Genomic DNA, 25,592 nt, shown 5'->3' with positions numbered 1-25,592 from the left:
TTTTATTACGTTATTATAGAGTCAGAGACCAATGATCCTGACCCCCTCTGGGATGCAGAAAATTCTTAGAACACAGACAGGACCCAGCAGTTTCCTGGCAGTTGGATGTAACATCTTTCGAAGAGTGGCCTTGCCCCACTGTGGAATAGGCACCAATACCCAGCCTAGAACCCTTTGCTTCTCCAGGCACCAGTGGGTAGTGGGTGAGGGTGCCTCCATATGGGGTCCCTTTTCTCCGTGGCCTGGAGGGCTGGGGGCCATGCAGGTGGTGAGCAGGAGGCCGATGGAGCAGTGCGGTCCAGGGGCTTGGGCCACCTCATGGTGCAGGGCCTCTGGGAGCCTTCTCAGAACTGTATCTGATTCTTACCCGAGACCTTGGCTGAGAATCCAGAGCCCTGGGGCTTAGTGAGCCCCCAGTCCATTCTCTGACACAGCCGGTGAGTAGCTTTTCTGGCTTCCTTCTTCCTGGCTGCCAGGAGCTCTGGTAGACTTTTTGCAACAGCTTGCCATTCAGAAGAAAGGAACTGCCCACATTTCTGCATTCTCTGCCATAAATGGGAAAAGATATGACAGAATTTGAATTGCTTTTCTCCCCCGTGGGATAGAGTATTTTACGTTTGATTATTTTCACCCTGCTTCATTCCACAAGGCATATGAGGTGGCTTACACAAATGCATCTAAAGGAATGAAAATAAATAATCGAATGAGTCAGGGTGATGGGAAAATATTAATCCAGTGAAGCCATAAATAATTTTATCACCCACAAATGCACACACTGTGGTCCTGTACGTATCCTAGGGTTGGGTCACAAGTTTGTACGTATGGTGAAGGAGGTTAAAGTCCTAAAACATAATTCACTAAAAATTTTAACCAAGGAATAAACCATGCAGTGTTTGAATCCAGAACAGGACACAAGTGGTATATCTAAGAGCAAATTTTTCATTTTTCTTTATTAGTTTTAATATGCTATTTGATTTATACAAAAGGATATTCGTAACCTGTACGTAAGTTATACATTGCAGTAATAGAGTAAGTGTCCATGAACCTGAAGGATGCTCTCCCTAACTTGTATCTTCCCACATACTCCCCCTTCCTCCCTTTGTCCTGCTTCTTCCCTCCCGCTAGAGAGAATCACTATCTTAAATTTTCTTTACCATTCTTCGGGTTTTTCATTTTGTTTTATCCACCATGCATAAATACAGAAACGATGTTTTGTTTAGTTTTGCTCTTTTTAAGTTTTGTTAAAATAATATACCAATTGAAGTCTTCTGGGATTCTTTCTTTTCCATTCAGCGTTGTTTCCAAGATTCCCTCATGTTGTTGCATGTATGTGCAGTTCCTGCTTTTTTACTGCTTTGTAACCATGCTTTTTGTGAATATACCATGCTTTCTCCATTCCCTGTTGTTGACCCTATCGGGAGCTTCTCGTATTGTGCTCTTACGAACATTCGTGCTGAATCTTTTTGGCAGATGTCTCCTAGTGCATGTATTCCAGACTGTGTCTAGGGTCATATGTGTGAATAGAATTATTGGGTAGACTTTGTAAGATAATGCCGAAGTGTTTTCCAAAGCTGTTGTACCAAGGTACAATCCTGCCAGTAGAGTGCGACCTTCCTCAAATCCTTATCCTTTCCAATATTTAACGTTGTTAGACTTATTAATTGTTGTCAATATAGTGGCGTGAAAATGATCTCGTGACACTAATTGCATTTCCTTGACTGGTAAGACAGCTGAATTTCACGTATTGATTTGTTTCATGTTTTTCCTCTTCTGAGAAGTATCTTTTTCTTATGTATTTTGCATATTCTCTTATTGGGTCTTTTTCTTACTGATTCATATGAATATTTTATGTATCTTGTCTTAGGCCAACTTTTCATTTCCTAGCCAGGCGATTTTGCTTATGACTTCAATTTTTTTTCTATATGCTGATTACTCACAAGTCTAAGTATTCAGCCCAAGACTTCCTTTTGAGCGCCACACCCATGAGCCCAACCGTGTACTCAACATCTTTACTTGAATGTCCCGTAGGATTCCGAGGTTCAGCATGTCCAAAATTGAGCTCATCATCTTCCCACCATGGCCAAATTCTTCAATTTTGTTTTCTGTCTCAGGAATATCACCACCAACGACTCAGGTGTCCAAGCCCCAAACTTAAGTGTGGTTTTTGAAGCAAGCCTCACTCATATGCTATGTTCAGCCCATCAGTTAGGATACTAATTCATAAATATCCCTTGAATCCAGTTTTGTCTCTGAGACCTGAATGCTACTTCTTTATTCAATGATCACAGGAAACCCTAACCCTTGCAGAGGCCTCCTAACTGGCCTGCTGGCCTGTCATCTTGCTTCCCTCCAATCCATGCTCTGCAGTGCAGCCAGGTGATACCTTTCCAAAGCGCATTATGTGGTCAGGTAACTCCCTGATTAAACAGTTTTCGTGGCTTCTATTTCTTCCGATGGTCCAAGCACAAGAGACTCCTCATCAGGCCCCAGTTCACCTCTTGTTCCTCATCTATGGCCAAATCCTCTGCTTGCCCTGTGCTCAGTTGTACCCAGATGTGGTAGAAACTGTATTATCTGATAAAAATTAATAAAAATTGTTGGGCAAAACAGAGAACCATAAAAATGATGTCTACACGGGATGCATATTTTATTTCAAAACACAAAAATGTACATTTATTCAGCAATGTTTTGAAAGAGGGCCAAGACCTTTTCTTGGAGTGTCAGGAAGTTGATGGGTGTTGAGAGCCATCTTTCTTGCCTGAACCACACCAATAATGGATTATTTATGATTTCCAGTTGCAGTCTTCCAAAAAGTGTATCATAGACTTGACACTTGAGAAGCAATGTGAGCGCATAATTCCTCTATCTTGTAAAGACTTTTTTTCCTTCTCAAGCTACTGAAGTTGTTTTACCCATATCTAATTTGATAATATTTTCTTTTCAGGATTCACCTTCATTAAATCTTTTCAAAGCATTCTACTTAGAATAAAAACAGCAACTTTCTTTTCACAATCATATTTCATGAGTTTACATGGTATTTAATTAAATAACATTAAGACTGGCACAAACAGCTTTGGGAACAAACACAGCTGACCCTTGATAAGCATTTAACTCATCTGGGGGTGCAGAAGTGCACAGGCTTACAACCGCGCATGCTCAGCGTGCTGTGGGCAGTAGTCAGTTTGCTTTACAAAAGAGTTGATATGAGGGAAGGCTGCTTTAGAGAAGGTCTGCTCTCTTTGCAGTTCTTTAAATGCTCATCTTCAGGCTTTTGCCTAAGTTGTTTCTTCCGCTTGGGATCCTGTTTTCCATTTAAGTTCACTCCTAATTCTTCGTCAAGTGTCAGTGTACTTATCACTCATCTGATAAGCTTTTTCCGACTCCCTAGGACCTGGACCGAAACCTCACTGTGTGCTACCGTGGGTTTCTGTCTCCCTCTCTGAGGTTCCTCAACATTTGGGGTCAGATTATTCTTTCGTGTTGGGGTCTGTTCCGTGCACTGTAAGGTGTTTAGCATCATCCTTCGCCTCCCCTAGATGCCAACAGCACCCTCCACCAAGCTGTGACAATCAAAGACGTCTTCAGATGTTACCCACGTGCCCTGGGGGACAGCATTGCCCTGGTAGAGAACCACTGCTCTAGATTGTAAATGTTTGTTGAACGACTGATTGACTTTATTCCTCGCCCCGATACAAAATCGAACAGCAACAAAGCAGCCTCTAAATTCAGGAAAGTACTCGGGTGCTCTTTCAGACAATATCTCCATCCTGCAAAATACATTTCAGTGCACTTTTTATTTGGAGCTTTGCTGCCGGCCTAGGAAGTTGTTTTTACTGCCTGCAGGAAAATGCGATGATGTTTTGTATATTTCATGTTATTTTGCGCCTGCTTTGCCATCTGCCCAAATCTTAGGTCTTCATAGTGGGAAAGACATTCTACCGGTCAGCTGAGATCTACAGTACATTTCCAGGTACATTTTGATCTCCGTGCTCCTGAAGTTTGTGTAGGAATGACTCTGTAAGAAAGGAGGGGTGGGTTAGACGCACAGTTAGCTCAGCACCCCATCCTGTTCAACAGTCTCTCTGTACCGTACCCCTTGCAAACCAGCTCACTAGACCTCTAGGTGGGAATCATTTCCATATTTCCTGGACACTGTCCCACCTATCTATGGGAACTTTACTCATTTGTTTGGCAAATATTTTTGAGCACCTAATATTTTGAGCTAGACACTGGTTTAAATGCTGACCATCATACGTATGTTATGTGATTTACCTAAAAATAAGTTTGGGTGATAGAGACATTAGTCCATCATTGGACTAAATGCCGGTCAGAATCCTCCGTGTTGCCTAGTTTATGCCTCCCTCGATTTAAGGGAATGTTGGGAGGTGATTAAGAAGACAAAGAAATGGTTAAAAGGCTGACTGTCTTGCTTGAGGAATTGCCATGAACACTCAGGTTCCCGCCTGTGGGACAACAGCAACGAGGTGACAGTCTCATCTAGAAAAGGGGTCCCTCACAGACAGACACACGGGTCCAGGCAGCACGGACATCACGGATGCCTTCCTGACCTGTGTGCTGTCGGCCCCACTGGTGACAGCGGCCCCACCCACCGTCTTTGAGACCCTCCCTTCTGCCCCGCTGTGTTTGTGCTGCACCTGGGCCTGCAGGACCGACCCGCGGGACTCTCACTAGGAGATCCCTACCTGCTGAACTCTGCTTGGGGAAGATAGGTTTACCTGAACACTCCCAGGAATAACTGTTGTGCTTTGTGGCTTTTTCCCTCCTTGAGCTGTTGGAAATACCAAGTTTGATGACGAAGCTCCGACGGGCACATTAGCTTTCTGTTAGCTGACTGCCTGCAGAGGATCAGAGGGAAATTCCTGCAGGGCTCCCTGCTCTGGTCCGCCCTGGCTTCATTTTCCATCTCTGATGCTTCCAGCCGTGCAAACATACACGGCGTCACCATGGCGACTCCGGGACAGATACACGCATGTGAAAAGCACATGAGGCAAATCTCTCCTCTGATGCATTGTTAGGAGAGGAGAAAGCCTTTAAAAGCTCTCAGAGCCACCCTGTTGCCCCCTGATTTTCACACAAGAGCAGCTACCTCACTCGTCAGCATAATATCCATTCCCTCGTATTTTGCTTTGCTCGTGGAAGTGACCTCAAGCTCAGGGAGATGTCACTCCAGGATGAACAGAGCCTCGGACCCCTAGACCCACCTTACGTGGTTTGCCCGCTGTTGGATGGGGCTGTGGCCTCCACACTGGACTGTAAGCTCCCTGTTCTCCGGCCGAGCCCTGTCACCTCTGTGAGTGTCTGACGTTGACCCTCCCGTCTCTATTCCTACCATGCCCACCTCCTCACATCGGGGTCATGGCTCCCCTTGCTTCTGTCCGCTTTCCCCCCGGCCCCCTGCCATCCTGTGTCCCATCCTGTGGGACAATCCTTCCAGGGCCATTCCTGAGGGACCTGGTTATGGCCATGTCACACTGGGTTCTGGTTCACGTCTGACCTTTTTTTCCAGGTGAAATCAGGCGTAAGTGAATACAAAGCAATGACAGGGAGAACGGCTGCAGCCTGAAGAATACACAGCAACAGCGAAATGGGGGTGAAAATGGGCGGGGGTGGCTCATTCGGGGGCACTGGGGGCAGAAGAGGGCTCGGCGGGTGCGGCGAGCAAAGGGCAGGGCTTATCTGTCAGCCCCACCACACGGGGTGTGTCCAGAGGGCCAACTCTGATCACTCGCTAATACGTTTTGGGTGCTGTGCTGGGGAGGGATGCTGCCCTCTGCTTCCGCACTAGAGAGTGATTGATGGTGGCCACTGGCCGATGCCTGTGGTTGGTGCAGCAGGCGAGGCTTTCCTCCACTGAAATAAATGAGTGTATCTTCCCTAACAGTGGGGATGAAGAAAGTCGATGACCAGGTGTCTCTTTGGAGAAGGAACAGCAGATCAGAATAGGTCAATTTTCATCAAGTCACCCCTCGGTTCTAGAAGGAGAGTCCACCTACTTTGTCATCAAGCCCCAGGTTCCCTGTCTGGCTTTCAGGATTTGCCTCGATCGACCTGGCTCAGACCAACTTTAACTCCACCTTCTCAGCACACCCCTCCTGCTGCGCCAGGCACATTGCCTTTTTAGTTCTTGAAGGCAGCATCCTGCTGCCTGCTTCCGTGTCTTGAGTCCGTCCCCTGCTTCCTGAAATCACTTGCTGGAAAGGCCGAGCTCAGGACCACTGCCTTCACCAGTGTGAAGACAGGTGCACCCTGGGGGGGCTCTCTCCTGCCCTCTGTAGCCCTGGCCCCTATAGTCCGCACACGCGTCTTCCCACGCGGCCTCCTGTGTGTAAGGCCTGTCCTGTGGTAGACGGAGCTCCAGGCTGGAGACTCTTCTGCTTACCAAGCCCCAGGGACAGGGCCAGACTTGTGGGGAGTGCTTTGTTACCACATGCTGAGATCCCGTCTTCTTCAAAAGTTTGCATTGCCCCTATGGCGCGCTCTTGGTTACCTACCCAATCTGCATTTCCTTCTTCTGCCTTGGTCACAAAACCTGGTGTTACTCCAGTAGCCCTATGCCCAGCTGAAAGGCAACCTTTCCCAGGCTACTACCCAGCTAAGGGTTAAAACAAAAGGGAAGCAAACATTCTGGGGCAGGACTTCCAGGCAAGTTTCTTAAGAGGAGGACAGAGTTAAGTGTTCTGCAAATATTTCTTTTCCCAGTTTGCGGCTTGTCTTTTTATTTTCTTAACAACGTCTTCCAAAGAGTAAAAGCTTTCAGTTTTGGTGAAGTCCTGGTGGTCACTTTTTTCTTTTATGCCTCACGCTTTTGGTGTCATAGCTAAGAAGTCTGTCTTACCCGTGGCCACAGAGATTTTATTTTCTCCTGTATTTTCTTCTAGTATAGTTCTAGTTTTAGCACTTACTTTTAAGCCTCTGGTCCATTTGAGTTAATATTTATATAAGGTGTAAGGTGAGGGTCGAGGTTAATTTTTTTCTCTTTTCATAAGGATGCCCCATTGTTCTGAGAGCCATGTGTTAAAATGACCCAGGTTTTAATCTAGCATTAGGGGCCTCTGCAGCTGGGCTTCAGGGGGTCCTAGAACCACTTGAACTTGCTTGTGACATGTTGTGAGTATGTGCACATATAACTTAGGAATGGGAGGATAGAAATGGGGCTTTCACCAGGTTCTGGAAGGGACCCCTGACCCCCAAAAGGGTGCAGGTCCCCACTCTCATGTAACCCAGCCTTCTTCACCTCATCGAACAAGGGCAGCCACAGACTAGAAGAAAGGGATGTCAAACACTGCCTGCGAGCCCCTTTGGACTTCCTGGGAAGAAAACAATAAGATCTGTTGGGAGAAAGCCTGTACAAACATACACAAATTGCTCTTAATAATAGTATGAAAGCAGAGGCAGTAAAACCTTGTAAAGTCTGATACTAGGCATCTTTAAATAACACATAATTCACAGCAGCTGCGTGGTTGTTGCTTCTGGACCACTGTGTTTTAAATGGAAGAACCTCACTGAGCAAGAGTGTTTAAAATGAAACTGTAATTAAGGGGATTTTGTGAACGTGGCCAAAATTAATATTCAGAATTCAGAGTTTTGTAATCCCCAAACATAAACCAGCTCTCATCACCGGAGAGCATTGCTCGCCGACAGGAGTGGTCGTGAGGCTCTGAAAACAGCGGATGCTGAACCCCCGGAGCTGCAGGACACCCGCTGCCCTGGGTCTGAGCAGCAGTGGCCACTCTGCCGAGGGTGAGGATGGGACACACATTCCCTGACGGGAAAGAGAGCTGGGCACTCATCAGCCTTTCATTCCCCGGGGCAGCTTCTTGCCCCACATTTTCCAAGATTTTGGTCAGACCACCCATCAGCTGACCTTTCCAGGTCTCTGTTTCCTGGGGAGTGTCCACTGTGACTCAGACCACGACGCTGGGGGCCCCCTGATCCACGGCAGCCACAGCCCCGAGCGCTGGAAGGAATCTTGGATGTTGGCTGCTCTGGCCCTTTAATTTACGGTGAAGAACATTGGCGCCCAGGGAAGTGAAGTCACTTGCCCAAGTTCACAGCTGTAGAGGCAGAACTGGAAGTAGAAGCTGGTGTCCCGACGGCCACGCCAGCCTGCTTTCCACTCTACGAGGAGGAGAAAAATGGAAAAGCAAACAGGCCACGGAGTCAGCCAGAGCTGGGTTTGGGTTCTGACTTTTTCCTTGTAACCTGTGTAACTTTGAAAAGTCACTTAACCTTGCTAGTTTGCAGTGTCCTCATTTGAAAACAGATAAATATTCAGCAAATATTGATTAAGCACCTTTCCTGGACCGGCACATGCTGCTTTTGGTCCTGGGTACACGGGGAGGGAGACAGGCCAAGTGCCTTGGCCCGAGACATGGCCCTTGCACCCTAGAGGGTGTGAAGGGTGGAACAGGGCCTCTCTGAGAAGGTTATTGTCAGCATTAAATGAGGAAGGAGGGTGGGGTGAATTGGGAGATTGGGATTGACATACATACGTGTAAAATAGATAACTAATGAGAACCTACTGTATAGCACAGGGAACTCTACTCAGTGCTCTGTGGTGACCTAAACGGGAAGGGAATCTAAAAAAGAGGGGATATATGTATACGTATAGCTGATTCACTTTGCCGTACAGCAGAAACTAACACAACTCTGTAAAGCAGCTATGCTCCAGTAAAAATTAATTAAATAAATAAAGATTAAAATTCACTTATAAAAAAAATAAATGAGGTGGTAAATGTGAGTCTCTTAACACAGTTCTTGGCCAAGTAGACATTTAATAAATGGTAGCTATAATTGTTACTATATATTCCAGATATACGTACGTATGTACTCACAGTCTCCCAAAAGAGGGCAGACTACTGGGGTGGCAGGACCTTGTCTCAATTTCCTGTCCAGGATCAGTGTCTAGGCTCCCCAGGCAGCCTCTGACAGTCTGTTCAGGGACTAGAGTACTGCCTTCACCTACCTTCAGATTCTCAAGTATGGTCCTCACTTCTCTAACAGCCTAGTGATTAATCCAGATACCACCCTTAGTTTCTCAGTGGGGACCGTTCCTGAAAGTCTGCAGGGGCTGGTGACCCTCCTCCAGCCTCCTGTGCCCTGCAGCTGGCATTTCCCCTGTGGCCCATTCAGCTCCTTTGCACTCCTCTGGCCCTGCTTTGGTGCTGGTCTGACCTGCCATCTGGCTCCCTGATCCCTCATGTGGGACAGGTTTGCTCTCTCCTTTCTGGCCCTGTTGTCCTCCCAGGCCTCTCGTAGGTGCAGGTAATGCGATTCCTGCCAACAGTCCAGCACCAGCCCTTAGAGCACCAAGTACACTCCCGGCTTCCATCTCATCCCATCTCCAAGCCCACAGTCTATTCTGCAGTAATGGGACCTACGGGTGGGGAGAAAAGCCCTTGGCTTTAGAATCTCGTAAACTACATCCACCAACCCTCACATATGGGGCAGGGTGAGCTGCGACTTAGGTTGGTGGGTACAGAGACAGCCGTTCAGAAAGGAGAGAAAATGAGAATTAGAATGACCCATCAACACTTAGCAGGGGGATGCTGAAATCACGTCTCTCCCTCCACCGTCAAATCTCCATGATGTTCTTGTGAATGCTCCCTGACATATCAGAGTCTATTATAACAGTTCAACCCAAACTAGAGAAGGTTAGGGTTATAAAAAGAGCAATATAAATTTAAGAGAGTGTGTTTCTGGATGGCAAGCCAGTTTCTGAACAGTTCATGTCTCTTCATCTTGTCTTTAGTGAAGACAATTGAGAATTAGGTAATGATAATAGCTAACAATTATGGAGCACTCAGAGATACCGTTCTAAGTACTTTAGATGTATTAACTTATTTAAGCCTCAGAATAACCCTATGAGGTAGGCAGTACTGTCAGTCACTGTTTTATAGGTGAAGAAACTGAGGCATCAGGAGGTTAAGTAATTGGTCCAAGGATATACAGCTGAGGTCCAACCCCTGGCGGTTTAGCTCCTGAGCCATCCTGCAACACCACCTACGATCCATTTATTACTCAGTAACTCATACAAGAGAAATGCTTTTTATCTTATCCCAGGCGGGAGCAGTAATTTCACACAAGTGTGCATTCCAACCACATTCTGTTGTCAGAAACTGTTACTGGGGCCGCCGTGGAAGGGGAGGAGCAGGGGCGCATGCCAGGCTGTGGTTTTCCTTCCTGTTGCTTCAGGGCAAGAAGGGCATCTCCGTCCTTTCTTCTCTTGGAAAGCTGGGTCATAGCCTTCCGTCTCTCTGTAGTGGCAGCCTCTGATCCTTCCACCTGGGAAGGCTCCCTCCTTGTCCAGACTGTTTCTGTTAAAAAAAACTCTTTAAAAAAATCCCAGAAGATTTTTCAATCAAGGTGTACTTGAATGAGAAGTGATTATTCTGATTGGCAAACTGGGGGTCAGGGGCTGGACATGGATATAACGCAGCCCCCTTTCCCCACGTGCTTCCTGTATCTGCCGATGCACTCCCCTTATCCTCGCTTTCTGCAGCAGAGACTTGAGAGGGTGGGTTCTGCTCCCGCAGGTGAGGCATACCTGGTCTAGGGCTGCCGTGGCTGGCTGGTTAAGTCGGGTGAATTTCAGAGTTCAGCGTTGGGAAGCCCGTTGTTGCTGCACGTCTAAGCCATGTTTCCCAAAAGTTACTTTGGCAGGAAAATTGGTATTGTTATCTTTTAATTTGGTTCCAAACATACACAGGGAAAGGGGGAGCTAACCATTTCCTTTCCTATCACTAGAGTTGGCCAAACCAGTCTTGAGGTATGGTTAATAATATACATGGGTACATATACACAAATATACATAAGGAGCTGTGAATCAAGAGTCACAAGTGTTTCAAAGAAGGATGCAGGTCGTGGTTCTACTTTCTTCCCCTAGGCTGAATCCAGTATGCTTGGGAGCTGGACTCTTAGGAGGTAGAGAAGGTCTGAGTGTCCTAAAGTAAATTATCTGTTGTCCACGGAGCTGAGGTTTCCCCAGTCTGACTTTCAAGCAGACAGGATGGAATGCAGAAGTAGGCTCAGAACAGAGGCAACTCGAAAACATAAGTGGTAATGCCAGAACAATACTGGGCTGGACTCAAAAACAGATACATGAGTTTTGGTTAGCCTGGGTTTGGTGATCTCAAACCTTGACACACAGGAAACAGTTATAACTAGAAAGATGAACAGATATGTACCATTTGGACAAGAATTTGTTCACTACCACAGATTGCATGCAATGAATGTCGTTTCCTGAGTGCCCATTATGTACAAGCATTTCCATATCCACTGTTTCAATTATTATCCTGACCAACTTATTGAGGAAGCTGGGAAGCCGAGAGGTTGAGGTTAAGGGAACTGTACAGAATCATAGAGCAGGAGATGAGATTTGAGCTCAGGTTTCAACAGGGCACATCGTTTTTTCCATTGTATGATCTAAGGACACGGGATTCCATTAAGTATGGAAAAATGACATAGTCACTGTTTTTTAAGGAGCTTAAAGTTGAACTGAAGACAAATACACACCCATGATAAAAAGATTAGTTGTCAAATATGCTCAAAGAGCTAAAGAGCTAAAACATGAGCAAAAACTAAAGGAAGTCAGGAAAACAACATGAAAACAAAATGAGAATACAAAAAAGAGAGAGATAGAAATTTTTTAAAATAAGTTTATTTATTTATTTTTGGCTGCATTGGGTCTTTGTTGCTGCGTGTGGGCTTTCTCTAGTTGCGGTGAGCGGGGGCTACTCTTCATTGTTGCGTGCGGGCTTCTCATTGTGGTGACTTCTCTTGTTGCGGAGCATGGGCTCTAGGCATGTGGGCTTCAGTAGTTGTGGCATGTGGGCTCAGTAGTTGTGGTTCATGGGCTCTAGAGCACAGGCTCAGTAGTTGTGGCACACGGGCTTAGTTGCTCCGTGGCATGTGGGATCTTCCCGCACCAGGGCTCGAACCCAGGTCCCCTGCATTGGCAGGCAGATTCTTAACCACTGCACCACCAGGGAAGTCAGAGATAGAAATTATGTAAAGGAGCTAAACAGAAGTTCTGCAGCTGAAAACTGTCATAGCTTAAATAAAAAATACACTGGGGGTGATAAAGAAAAAGCATATGGAAGATGGTGGACTAGGAAGACCCTGAGCTCATCCCATCCTACAAACACACCAAAACTGCAAACACATATAGAAAAACTCTCTCTGAGAACAACCTTAAGACTAGCAGAACCGCTTTTCTACAACCAAGGGTATAAAGAAAAAACCACACTGTGACTGGTGGGAAGGGAAGAGAAGTGATCTTGTTGGGACCCACACCCCTGGTGGGCAACCAGAAGAGGAGGCGGCTATCACAAGCTCGGGGATCCTCCCTAAGGAGTAGGGGTTCGAGCCCCACATTGGGCACCCCAGCCCCAGGATCTGGAACTAGGAAGACGAGCCCCCTTGGCTGGTTTTGAAAAACAGTGGGGCTTACTGGAGGGCTGTAGGAATCAAGACTTCACTCTTAAAGACTCGCACACAGACTTGCTCACTCCCAGGGAAATGCAAATCGAAACCAAAATGAGATATCATTTCACACTTGTCAGAATGGCTATTGTTAAAAAGACGAAAAATAACAAGTGTTGTTGAGGATGTGGAGAAAAGGGAACCCTCTTGCACTGTTGGTGGGAATGTAAATTGATGCAGCCACTATGGAAAACAGTATGGAGGTTCCTCAAAAAATTAAAAATAGAACTACTACATGATCCAGCAATTCCATCCCTGGGTAATTATCTAAAGAAAACAAAAACAGTAATTCAAAAAGATATACGCACCAGAATGTTCATAGCAGCAGTATTTACAATAGCCAAGATACTGAAGCAACCAAAGTGCCCGTTGACAGGTAAATGGATAAAGAAGGTGTGATCAGCTATAAAAAGGAAAGATAGATGAGCCATAGAAAAGAATGAAATCTTGTTATTTGTGAAAACATGGATAGACCTAGAGGGTATTATGTTAAGTGACATAAGTTAGACAGAGAAAGACAAATACTATATGATTTCACTTATATGTGGAATCTGAAAAACAAAACAAATGAACAAATATAATAAAACAGAAACAGACTCACAGATGCAAAGAACCAACTAGTGGTTACCACAGGGGAGAGAGGTGTGGGGAGTGGCAAAATAGGTGAAGAGGATTAAGAGGTACAGACTGCCAGTTATAAAGTAAATAAGTCACAGGGGTGTGTGATGTATAGCACAGGGAATATAGTCAATATCTTATATGAACTTTGTATGATGTGTAACCTATAAAAAAACTGAATCACTATGTTGTACACCTGAAACTAATATAATATTGTAAGTCAACTATACTTTAATAAATTAAAAGAATAAAGGGAAGAAAAGTGAAAAATTCATGAGGGGGTTCAACGGCAGGTTTGAGCATGCAGAAGAACCAATGCAAAAGATAGGATGATTAAAATGATCCAATCTGAGGATCAGAAAGAAGTAGGAACAAAGAAAAGCGAACAAAGCATAAAGGATTGGGAACTATCAAGCAGATCAACATAACATTATGGGAGTCCCAGTAGGAGAAGAGAAAGGAACAGAAAGATTATTTGAAGAAATAATGGCTGAAAAGTGTCAAATTTGATGAAAGACGTAAATCTACAAATGCAAGAAGCTCAACAAACTCCAAGTAGGGTAAACTCAGCGACCCACTCTGAGACACATTCTGATAAAATTGTTGAAATTTCAGAAGAGAGAAATTTGAAAGCAGCAAGAGGTAAACAACTCGTCATGTACAAGGAATCCTTAATATTGTAGGTTTATTACCCAATTTCTCATCAGAAACTTTGGAGGCAGGATATAGTGGGATGATATATTTAAATTGCTGAAAGAAAACATATTGCAGTTAAGAATTCTGTATCTGACAAAAATGTCCTCCAAAAATGAGATATAAATTAAGATGTTTCTAGATAAGCAAAATCTAAGGGGTTTTATTATAACTAGATCTGCTAAAGGGAGTTCTTCAGGTTGAAATGAAAGGACACTAGACAACAATTTGAAGCTATAGAAAGAAATAACAATCTCCTGTAAAGTTAAATACATGGGTGAACATAAAAGCCGGCATTGCAATTTTGGTTTTAAACTCCACTTTTAATTTTCTACAACATTTGTAAAGCAAACGTATAAAAAAGAATTATAAACTTACGTTATTGGGCAGTGTATACAGATGTAATTTGTGGTGTTAACTAACATGAAGTGGGGGGCAGAGCTGTATAGGATTAGAGTTTTAGTGTGCAATTGAAGTTAAGCTGGTACCAATTCAAATTAGATTATTACAATTTTAGGATATTATAAGTAATCCCAATAGTAACCACAATGAAAATATCTATAGAATATATACAAAAAGAAATGAGAAAGGGATCAAAATGTGTCACTACAAAAAATCAACTAAACACAACAGAAAACAATAATGAAGCAAATGAGGGACAGAAAACAAATGGTAAAATGTCAGAAGTAAGTCATTCCTTATCAGTAATTACCTTAAATATAAGTGGATTAAACTCCCCAACCAAAAAGGCACAGATTGAAAGAATGGATTAAAACATATGATCTAACTATAGGCTGTCTATAAGAGACTCACTTTACATCTAAAGACACAAATAGATTGAAAGTGAAAGAATGGGAAAAAAATATATTCCATGTGAAGAATCAGCAGCAGAGAGCTGGAGTGCCTACATTAATATCAGAAAGAATATACTTTAAATCAATAACTGTTACAAGAGACAAAGAAAGACAATGTATGTTAATAAAAGCATCAATTTATCAGGAAAATCTAACAATTATAAGCATACATGCACCAAACATCAGCTCCCCAAAATATATGAAGCAAACATTGACAGAATTGAAGAGAGAAATGGACAGCTCTACAATAATAGAGACTTCAATACCCCCACTTTCAATAATGGATAAAACAACCAGATAGAAGATCAATAAGGAAATAGAGGATGTGAAGAACACTATAAGCCAATTAGACCTAACATATATAGAACACATCACCCAATAATAGCAGAATACATATTTTCTCAAGTGTACATGGAACATTCTCCATGATAGATCATATGTTAGGTCACAAAACAAGTCTTAATAACGTGAAAAACTTAAATCATACCAAGTATCTTTTCTGATCACAGTGGGCTGAAGCTAAAAATGAATAACAGGAGGAAAATTGGAAAATTCACAAACATGTAGAAATTAAACAACACAACCTTAAACCATCAGTGGGTCAAAGAAGAAATCACAGGGAAATTAGAAAACACCTTGAAACAGGGCCTCCCTGGTGGCTCAGTGGTTGAGAGTCCGCCTGCCGATGCAGGGGACGCGGGTTTGTGCCCCAGTCCGGGAAGATCCCACATGCCGTGGAGCGGCTGGGCCCGTGAGCCATGGCTGCTGAGCCCGCGCGTCCGGAGCCTGTGCTCGCAACGGGAGAGGCCACAACGGTGAAAGGCCCGCGTACCGCAAAAAAAAACAAAAAAACAAAAAAACACCTTGAAACAAATGAAACGAAAACACAACAAACAAAACTTCTGGAATATTTTAAAGAGAGTGCTAAGAGGGAAATTATATCTATAAATGCATCCATTAAAAAAGTAATAAGATCTCAAATCAATAACTTAGCTTTATGACTTAAAAAACTAGAAAAAGAGCAATCTAAACCTAAAGTGAGCAGAAGGAAGCAATTGATAAAAATTGGAACAGAGATAAATAAAATAGAGCCAAGAAAAACAATAGAGAAATTTAATGAAACCAAGAGTTGTTTCTTTGAAAAGGTCAACAAAGTTGACAAACCTTTAGTTAGAATGACTAAGAACAGAAGAGAGGATGCTCAAATAGCTAAAATAGGGAATGAAAGTGGGGCGATTACTACTAACTTTACAGAAATAAAAAAGATTTTAAGAGAATGCTAAGAACATTTGTACACCAACAAGTTGGATAATCTAGATGAAATGGACAAATTCCAAGAAACACAATCTACTAACAATGATTCATGAAGAAAAATAAAATATGACTAGTAAAGTGATTGAATTAGTAATTAAAAACCTCTGAACAAAGAAAAGCCTGAAGAATGGCTTCACTGGTAAATTCTACCAAACGTGTAGAGAAGAATGACCACCAATCCTCAAGCTCTTCCAAAAAACTGAAGAGGAGGGAACACGTTTTAGCTCTTTCTATGAGGCCAGTATTAACTTGATACCAGAGCCAAACAGAGACAATACAATAAGAGAAAACTACAGACCAATATCCCTCATGAATATTGCTGGAAAAATCCTCAAGAAAATACTAGCAAACCAGATTCAGCAGCATATTAAAAGGATTATACAATATGACCAAGTGAGTTTTATTTCTGGAATGCAAGGCTGTTTCAACATAAGGCAATTAATCAATGTAATATATCACAGTAATAGAATAAAGAAATAAAACACATAATCACCTCAGTTGATGCAGAAAACCATTTGACAATATTCAATACCCTTTCATGGTAAAAAAAATACTCCATAAACTAAGAATAGAAGGAAACTTCCTCAAGGTGATAAAGGCCACCTATGAAAAACCAACAGCTAATATACTCAATGGTGAAAGTGATAATTTTTAAAAAGAATCAGGAACAAGACATGAATACCTGCTTTCATCACTTCTACTCAACACAGTATTGGAAGTTAGAGCAATTAGGCAAGAAGAAGAAACAAAAGGCATCTAAATTAGAAAGGAAGACATAGAAGTATTTCTGTTTGCAGGTGATATGATTTTATATGTAGAAAACCCTAAGATTCCACACACAAAAAACTATTAGAGCTAATAAACACATTCAACAAATAGTGGGATACAAAATCAAGATACAGAAATCGGTTGCCTTTTTATACACTAGCAATGAGCAATTTGAAAAGGAAATCAGGAAAACAATTCCATTTACAATAGCATCTAAAGTACATAAAATACATGGGAATAAATTTAATTGAGGAAGCAAAAGACTTGTAAACTTGAAAGTTAAAAACCATTGCTGAAAACAATGAAAGAAGACATAAATAGGTAAAGAGGCAGCCTGTATTCATGAATTGGAAGATGTAATATTGTTCAGATGACAATACTACCCAAAGTGACCTTCAAGTTTATGGCAATCCCTATCAAAATCCCAACCATATGTTCTGCATAGATAGAAAAATTCATCTGAAAATTCATATGGACTCTCAAGAGACCCCAAGTAGCCAAAACAATCTTGAAAAAAAAGAACAAATTTGGAGGAACATTTAATGGGGAAAGGACAGTTCTCAGTACAACTGGTACTGAGAGAATTAGATATCTACAGGCAAAAGATGAAGTTGGACCCATCCCTAATACCACATACAAACATTAACCCAAAATGGAATAAAGACCTAAACATAAGAACTGAAACTATAAAGCTGTGAAATGCAGGGAAAAACGTCAGGACATTGAATTTGACAATGATTTTTTGGGTGTGACAGCAAAAGCACAGATAACAAAAGAAAAAGAGATAAATTCGATTTCATAACAATTAACTTTGGGGCATCAAGGGACACTGTCAAGAGAGTGCAAAAGCAGACCACAGAATGGAAGAAAATATTTGGAAGTTGTATATTTGATAAGAGATAATATCTAGAATATATAAAGAGCTCCTACAACTCAATAATAACAGCAAAACACCCAATTCAAATATGGACAAAAGGCGTGAATAGATATTTCTCCAAAGAAGACATACAAAAGGTCAGTGAGCACCTGAAAGGATGCTCCACACCACTAACCATTAAGAAAATGCAAACCAAAACCAACAATTAGATTCTATTTCATATTTCTTAGGTTAACTATTGTAAAAAAGGCAAAAAAGGAAAATAAGTGTTGTCGAGGATGTGGAAAAATTTGAACCCTTTTGCATTGCTGGTGGGAATGTAAAATGTTGCAGCTGCTGTGGAAAACTATTCTGTGTTTTCTCAAAAAGTTAAACATAGAATTACCACATGATTCAGAAATTCCACTTCTATGTACCCAAAGTTATTGAAAGCAGGGACCCAAACAGATACTTGTTCACCAATTTTCAATAAAACTTTATCACAGTAGTCAAAAGGCAGCAACAACACAAATATTTATTACCAGTGAATGTGTCATACATACGCACAGAGGAATTTTCAGCCTTAAAATGGAATGAAATTTTGATACATGGTACAACATGGTTGAACCTAGAAAATGTGCTAAATGAAATAAGCTAGACACAGAGGACAAGTATTGTATGATTCCACTTACATGAGTATTTAGAATAGGCAAATTCATAGAGACAGGAAGTAGAGTAGTGGTGGTTTCAGTTTGGGATGATGAAAAAGCTTTGGAAATGAATAGTGGTGATGGTTGCGCAGCATCCTCAATATTCTTAATCCCCTGAATTGTACATTAAAAATGATTAAAATGGTAAATTTTATGTTATGTTTATTTTACCACCAAAAATAGCAAAAGAAACCATTTGCCACTACTTAAAAGACTGCAATAATGTTATATGATGAGTAGGTATATTTTAACTTGTATTTTCCCGGAAACAATTGTTCATACTAAATCATCCATGTTCTTTTGCTTGGTTCTTCTTTATAACCAATGATATCCCAGGTCTTTGCAAGACGGCCAGCTGAGCTTTGTGGTCCATATGTGAGAGGGTTCTCTTATCCCCTCCACCCCTCACTTGTCATATATACAAATCCAACATATTAATATTCACTTAAAAAAATTGAGATGTAATTGACCTATAACATGATATTAGTTTCAGATGCACAACATACTGATTCAATATATGAATATATTGTGAAATGATCACCACCATAAATCTAGTTAACAGCCATCACCACATACAGTTACAGTTTTTTTTTCTTGTGGTGAGAACTTTTAAGATCTGCTCTCTTAGCAACTTTGAAATGTACAATACATTATTATTAACTACAGTCATTTAAAAACATATGTGTTTATTTAGGTTTTGGAAATTAGATGTAGACAAAGCGCATATATTTATTGTGGTCGTGATTTTTAAATTTTCCTCTCTGAAAAGCTACTTAAATTGATGATTTATTTTATAATCAATGGCGTATGTAAATAGGAGAAATATGGTGGTAACCCTAAACTTTACATGGTGTGTGAAAATCATAAGGAAGTAATCAGTCAAGAGGGAATTAAGTGAAAGAACTTAAGTGAGGGAGACTTCTTGGTGCTAACCTCTGGGGCTGGCTGGAACGTGGCAACACAAAATAAAGAAGGAAGGAAGGTTTACATTTTAAGAGAACAGACGAGTAGAGAGGTATCAAGAAATAAATATGTCAGTCTCCATTCTAAGACCTTTACATATGTATGTTCACCCATAAACCTCATGACAAGCCTAAGAGGTGGATTTTACTATTAACCACACTTCACAGATGAAGAAATTCAGGCACAGAATAAGTAATCCCTGCAAGGTCACATCGCTAGTAATTGACACAGCTACGATTTGAACCCTCTCACCACCACTAGCTCTGCCTGTTCTTGCTCCTGGTGAGAGAGGAATCCTTGAAAAAGGAAATAAGTGTTTACTGAACATTTAAAACTATTAGCAAGCGAATTTGTAATGGTTGAACACCATTATATGGTTGAATATTGGCCAAGGAGTACGTGAGAAAGGACCTTCCTGTAACCGGTGAGTAGGCTGATTCTTGAGGGTGTATTTTGATTTCTGTATGGTGGAAGCACGGTTGGACTTAGACCTGTAGTGGGTGAAGATACCTCCCTGTGTGTGGGAAAGGGTCTCTCCAGGTGGAGTGAGTCACAGTGTGTTTTGAGTGTGGGGATATGAGATGGCTTGGATAGGCAGTGGTTACTAGGTAGTCATAGCTAAATGATTAGGTGCTTGCTTTCATGACCTCCATTTTCAAATAAGAAAATTGAGCCTTAGAAAAACAGAGTAACTCTCCCACAACTGGGACCCCAATACAGGCCTGTCTGACTTGATCCCCTGAGCTCTGAACTAAAGAGTTAGGGAAGCCTGCATCCTCAGCCAGACACATTTCTGGAGCTTTTCTCTAAAAAGCTTGGCAAGCTTTGTTTTATGTTTTTGTAAGGGAGGCGATGTCTTGTTCTTTTATGTGCTGATTAATGCTTCAGAGCCATTCCAAAGGGAGGTCTCCAGGGATACAGGACTTCCTGTGTTACCCACAAACTTGATATGTGTATCTTTTATGTCTTCATATAATTGGCTGATAAAAATGTTGAATAAGAGATGACCAGAACTGGGCGGCATTTCAGAATAATCTCAAAAGACTGACATTATGGGCCAAAATCAGTACGATGAAATTCAACTGGGTAAAATGTCCAGGCCTCACTTAAGGTTAAAAGTAAATTATATAAGTACAAGGTGGTACAGAACTGGTTTGAAAAAGCTTGGTTGACTGCTCTTAAGATAAGACCACATTGTGAAATAATGAATCAAAGAGGGTGGATTCTTAGGTGGCATTAAAAGCAGGATTCATATCCAGAGCAGGGGAGATGGTACACCATTGTCCGTGGTGCTGGTCACGTGGTTTAGGTCCACCTAAAAAATCAGATTAATTCTGCATGAAGCGGGACCCTGGCAACCAGAGGGCTGCAGTCAAAGGGAGTGGGACGGTTAAGTGTTGAGAAAAGCATGACCCATGGGAAATAATTCAGGATACGTGAGGCAGAGAAGAGCCTCGATAAGAGAAGCCTTTGAGAGCAGCTGAGTTACACATTCTTCACTGGGAGCTCACTAGAAATTCTGAGGATCTCCTGCACCAGCAGGCATAGGTATGGAGAATCCAGGGGTAAGGAGGGGATAGAGAACATCTCGTCTTATTCTAAACAAACACGTCATGCTGCATTTCAACTCTGTTGTGAGCGTCCCGTGTTGTCTTGGGGAGCGCAGTGAGGCATTCACATCCTAGAATTACAGTGGGGAGCGAGGCCCAACCTGTGGTGTCCATTTGATGGCCCCGCCCTGAGGTCCAGATGTCAGGAGGCACTGGATTCCTAAGGGAATTAGTCCGAGGGGTAGACTGTTTAGATGCCTCTGGCTCTCCACGCTAAGACTCTCCGTAAACCTCTATGATCTGAGCCGACCACAGGTAGCTCCGGATACTTAAAGGGAGCTTTCAGAATTCAAGAGTTTCCTTTCTCTTTCAGCAAAGTCTATTGTCCAGCTGTGAGACTCAAGAAACTCATCTTTTATACTCATTGCTGAGTAACAGCTTCTCTGTTCCAGTAGATATGATTGATTCTATAAGTGGACAGCTTAAGAGCTCCATCATTTAATGGAAATTTAAAAATACATTAGTTTAGATATTATTCCTAAATAATAAAGGAGGCAGGTAACGTGTGGTAGGGAAAGAGGGTGGTCATGGAGCTGGAAGACACTGGGGTTTAGACTACAGTGTTGGAGTTGAGCCTACATCTTAGCATTTTTAATAAAGAACTGACGAGTTAATGAATAAGAGATAAAGTTTTTCTAGAATCAGTACTTTGGTTGCAAGAATCATTGTGTAAATGATTGCAGTGGCACAATAACCTCATAGAAGTTTTCCTTAAAAATGCAGAAATGCCTTTCATTTCTCTGTTTCTTACACCTACCCCCAACCAAACTCAAATGCTGGAAAACAGGAAGTACTTGATAAATGTCTGTTGCAAACAATATATTTTAAGAACTGAGCTGTTTTGTATAGAATATATGCATGCTAGGAAGTAAAAGAAGGTAAAAAACTATGTTTCAGCTGGGCAAGTCATTGTGAACTTGGGTTGAGGCATGATGGTGAGGGTTCATGCATGAAAGGTTAAGAGGTCCCTGTCCTTGTTATATCATTGAAATAACCTTTATATTTAGGGGATTTACGTGGAAACGTTAGGTTTGTCAAGGAGCTGAATTATTCAGCTCTCCCCATCAGAGTTTAGAAAAAGTTCTCAATAGTCTGTAAACTCACCTGTACCCATACCTGTCTTCCTTTCCTTTCCTTCAGCCTTGGAGGACAAGGCAGTGCTTTTTCAACCTTTTTGTGTTCTTGGCACACCTTTAAATTAAGAGACTCAAAAAAAAAAAAAAAGTATAATGCCAGGAAACAACTAAGGCAAGTGACTATGTGGGGCAAACAGAGCTTCAGTGTGTACAAAGGAATCCCCAGTTGTCATGCTTTTCATTGTCTTTCTTCAGCGCCAGGTTGCTGTTTGAATGTTTCCTGCCCCTCCTGAGCTCTCTTACATGGTCTTGAAAAGCTCTAGCATGTTCCAGGAAACACACCGCCCTTCTTTTGCACCAGCTTGTCACTGTGCTCCAACTCTCACTTCTTATTTACAGGAAGCTGTAAGGAGCTCTCAGCCACCCTTCCAAACCTTCTCACTCAGCATTATGCCCGGAAGATATTGGCGATTACAGTACGGATAAGCAATTGCGATACAAATAAATCTCCCACACTGATCACAGTGGTGTAGGGCAGGGAGGTGAGGCATCCCTTCTTCCGCGCAGGCTAACCCATGGGCTGTGTCCTTGCTTTGTTCCCTCCTGACTCCTTTGGGACTTTGTCCTCTGTCATTTCTTTCTCCTTTATTTTCAACGCCCCCGCATTTTGACTTCAAATCTCTCCCCCTTCTTCACTCTGTCCTCCCAGCGACTCTCTCTTTTTACTAACTTTTGGGGAAAGTGATCTATGTTCACAGGCTCATTCTGCATAGCCCATTCATTTTCTTAAACCTCTGGCAGTCTGGCTTCTGTGTACATTTGACCGCAATTGCTCCTCCTTGGTCACTGCTCACCTTCTCATTTGCAGCACTTTTCTGGACTCTTTCAGTCCTAATTTACTGGAACTCTGCTGCATCTGCTCATCCCATTACTCTTTCCTCTGCAAAATCCGTCTTCCCTTGGCTTTTGTGCTCCACGTGTCCGAACACACCTTCTCTTTCCCTCACAAGTCTTCTTTCCTCTGCCTACCCTGTAACTGGGTTCTCATCCTAGATCAGCTCCTCTTCCTATGCTAATGCTCTCCCCGGGTGATCTTATCCACCCACAGGCTTTTCATCATCGCTTATGTGTGGATGACTCTCAAGTCTAAATTTCCAGCCCAGACTTCTCTTCTAAGCTTCTAATTCAACATATCCGAAGTGGATCCCTTCTTCCTCCTCTGAAATACACCTGGAATTTTCTATCTCACTTGGAGGCAACAACCGTAAAGTCACTCAAGATAGAAATCTGATGTTATCTTTGACTCTTTCCCCCTCCGATTCAGTTATCAATTCTCACTGTTTTTCTTTTCTCAGTAGCTCTTGAACAATTTTTTTCTGGTTCACGCTAACAGCCATAGCTTCATTTCAGAGCCTCATCTCTTCTATCCACATGGCAGAAACAGCCTCAACACCGATCCTGCTGTTTCCAGACCTCTCCCTCGCCAGTTCACGCTCCACAGAGCCATGAGATTGATCTCTTGAAACCTAAACCAGGCATGTCACCAACCCCAGCGACTTCTTGGACCACAGGCTCCAACCTGACCTAGAGTCTCTCCATCATCTCCCTCCCCATCTCATCTCCCACCACTTTGGACCTGACTCCTCCCCACCGCCCCCGCAGTGAGCACAGCAGTGCGTGTTGTCCTCCCCATGAAGCTCAGATCTCTCCACCCTGGTCTTCCCTGCCTTTCTCGGCTCCGATCAAAAGTTTGCTCCTTTCTCCTCCCAATCTCTTCCCTACTAGCTACTCCCAATACAATTCCCAGCCCCTCCTGATGGCCCCTCCTGTGTCCAATGAAGCAGATATTCCCAAGGGCTCGAGAAATTTTGTCTGTAGACAGATGTCACTCACCACACTGATTTGCAAACTTTGTTTCTATAACAATAATTATTTTAAAACCGACCAAAGTAACATAATGTACGCAATTCAGAAGGCTTAGAGGAAAACATCATTCACAGTCCCTCTAGTCCTAGAAACTCCATTATCAAAACAGTGATAGTTGGGGACTTCCCGGGTGGCGCAGTGGTTAAGAATCTGCCTGCCAATGTAGGGGACCCGGGTTCGAGCACTGGTCCGGGAAGATCCCACATGCCGTGGAGCAACTAAGCCCGTGTGCCCCAACTACTGAACCCACGTGCCACAACTACTGAAGCCCGCATGCCTAGAGCCCATGCCCTGCAACAAGAGAAGCCACCACAATGAGAAGCCCGTGCACCACGACGAAGAGTAGCCCCTGCTCGCCGCAACTAGAGAAAGCCCATGTGCAGCAACGAAGACCCAATGCAGCCAGAAATAAATAAATAAATTTATTAAAAAAAAATAGTGAAGTGGACGGTGGGTAAGACTCTGTGCTTTCACTGCCGAGGGTGCAGGTTTGATCCCTGGTTGGGAAACTAAGATCCTGCAAGCCGTGGGGTGCAGCCAAAAAATAAAAGAAAATATAAAAAATAAGCACAGATTCTAAGTCTCTGCCAAAAAAAAAATTAGTGATAGTGCAGATACTACTCCAGTCCCCTTTCTGTGTGTGTAGGGGCATATGGATTTTTATAGAATAGTGGTATCATGCATCTTTCTTTCAAAATATATTGAGCACTTGAACATGCTCTGAGCACAGGCCCTACCCTCATTCAGCTACCGTCTAGTTGGAGAGTCAGACATTAATCAAAGAGTCACACAGATGAACACAAAGTCTGGTTCTGTTTATGTAGTTGAAGAGGATGAAGGAGAGGCACATGGAACCTTGAGGGCATAAGCTAGAGACACTGACTACTCAGGAGATGAAAACGAATGAGTTAAGATCTAGGAGAAGCTATGAGTTAACCGTCTCGGAAGGGTTGTGTATTGTCGAGCAGTCTGCTATGAATGCTTCTTTTTCTTTCATTTTTGCGCTTAATAAACTGCAAGCATTTTTGTGGTTAAAATTCATTTATGACACTGAAGTACTTTAGGCATAGTATTCAATCATATGGTTATATTGCAGTTTAATAAATTTCCCAACATCAGTATTTAAGTATCCTACTTTTTATTGTGAATTATGCTGCAAGGAATATTTTTGCACATATATCTCTGTGTGTGTCTCTGATAATTTCCTAAGGATATTATTTCTACAAGTGGGAGTGCTGTGTCCCAGGGTGTACTTATTAAAGTTTCTGCAATTGACTGCCAAATTGCATTCTGGAAAGGCTCTCCTGACCTACTTCCCTTCCACCAGCCGTGTGGGGATGCTGACTCTGCGTGTCCACCAGCTCTGTCACTCTTCTTTCTTTTCAATCTTGACAGATTTTAATTATTAAAAAAAATGGCATCTCACTGAAGTTTTAATTTTTTTTTAACGTCTTTATGTCTTTGCTTGCCATCGAGGCTGAACTTTTAAATCGATTTCTGTTTGTGCAAATTTCTTCTGCCAATTGTCTATTTGTGTCACTCTACTGTTTTCAAATTGTCTCAGTATTTTTTTTCCTCTTTAGCTCGTTGAAGGCAGAGGCACTTTTGGCCCAATCTGTTCCCTAACACATAGTTGGTAGTAATAGGAGGCTGTTTTTAAGTGACTGGTTTCTGGGGCTTCGCCAACTATCTGGCCTGAG

At 42.5% G+C, this 25,592-nt stretch overlaps 1 long non-coding RNA gene across 15 annotated transcripts in view; it reads left to right on the top strand.

Annotated features, from left to right (window-relative positions):
* Positions 1–25,592, top strand: part of LOC114488004 (uncharacterized) — a 255,079-nt gene that overhangs the window by 56,738 nt on the left and 172,749 nt on the right. The gene's annotated exons all lie outside the window — the stretch shown is intronic.

This window comes from Physeter macrocephalus, chromosome 16 (assembly GCF_002837175.3).
Source record: "Physeter macrocephalus isolate SW-GA chromosome 16, ASM283717v5, whole genome shotgun sequence".
NCBI lineage: Eukaryota > Metazoa > Chordata > Mammalia > Artiodactyla > Physeteridae > Physeter > Physeter macrocephalus.
This window is presented reverse-complemented; position numbering and strand designations above follow the sequence as displayed.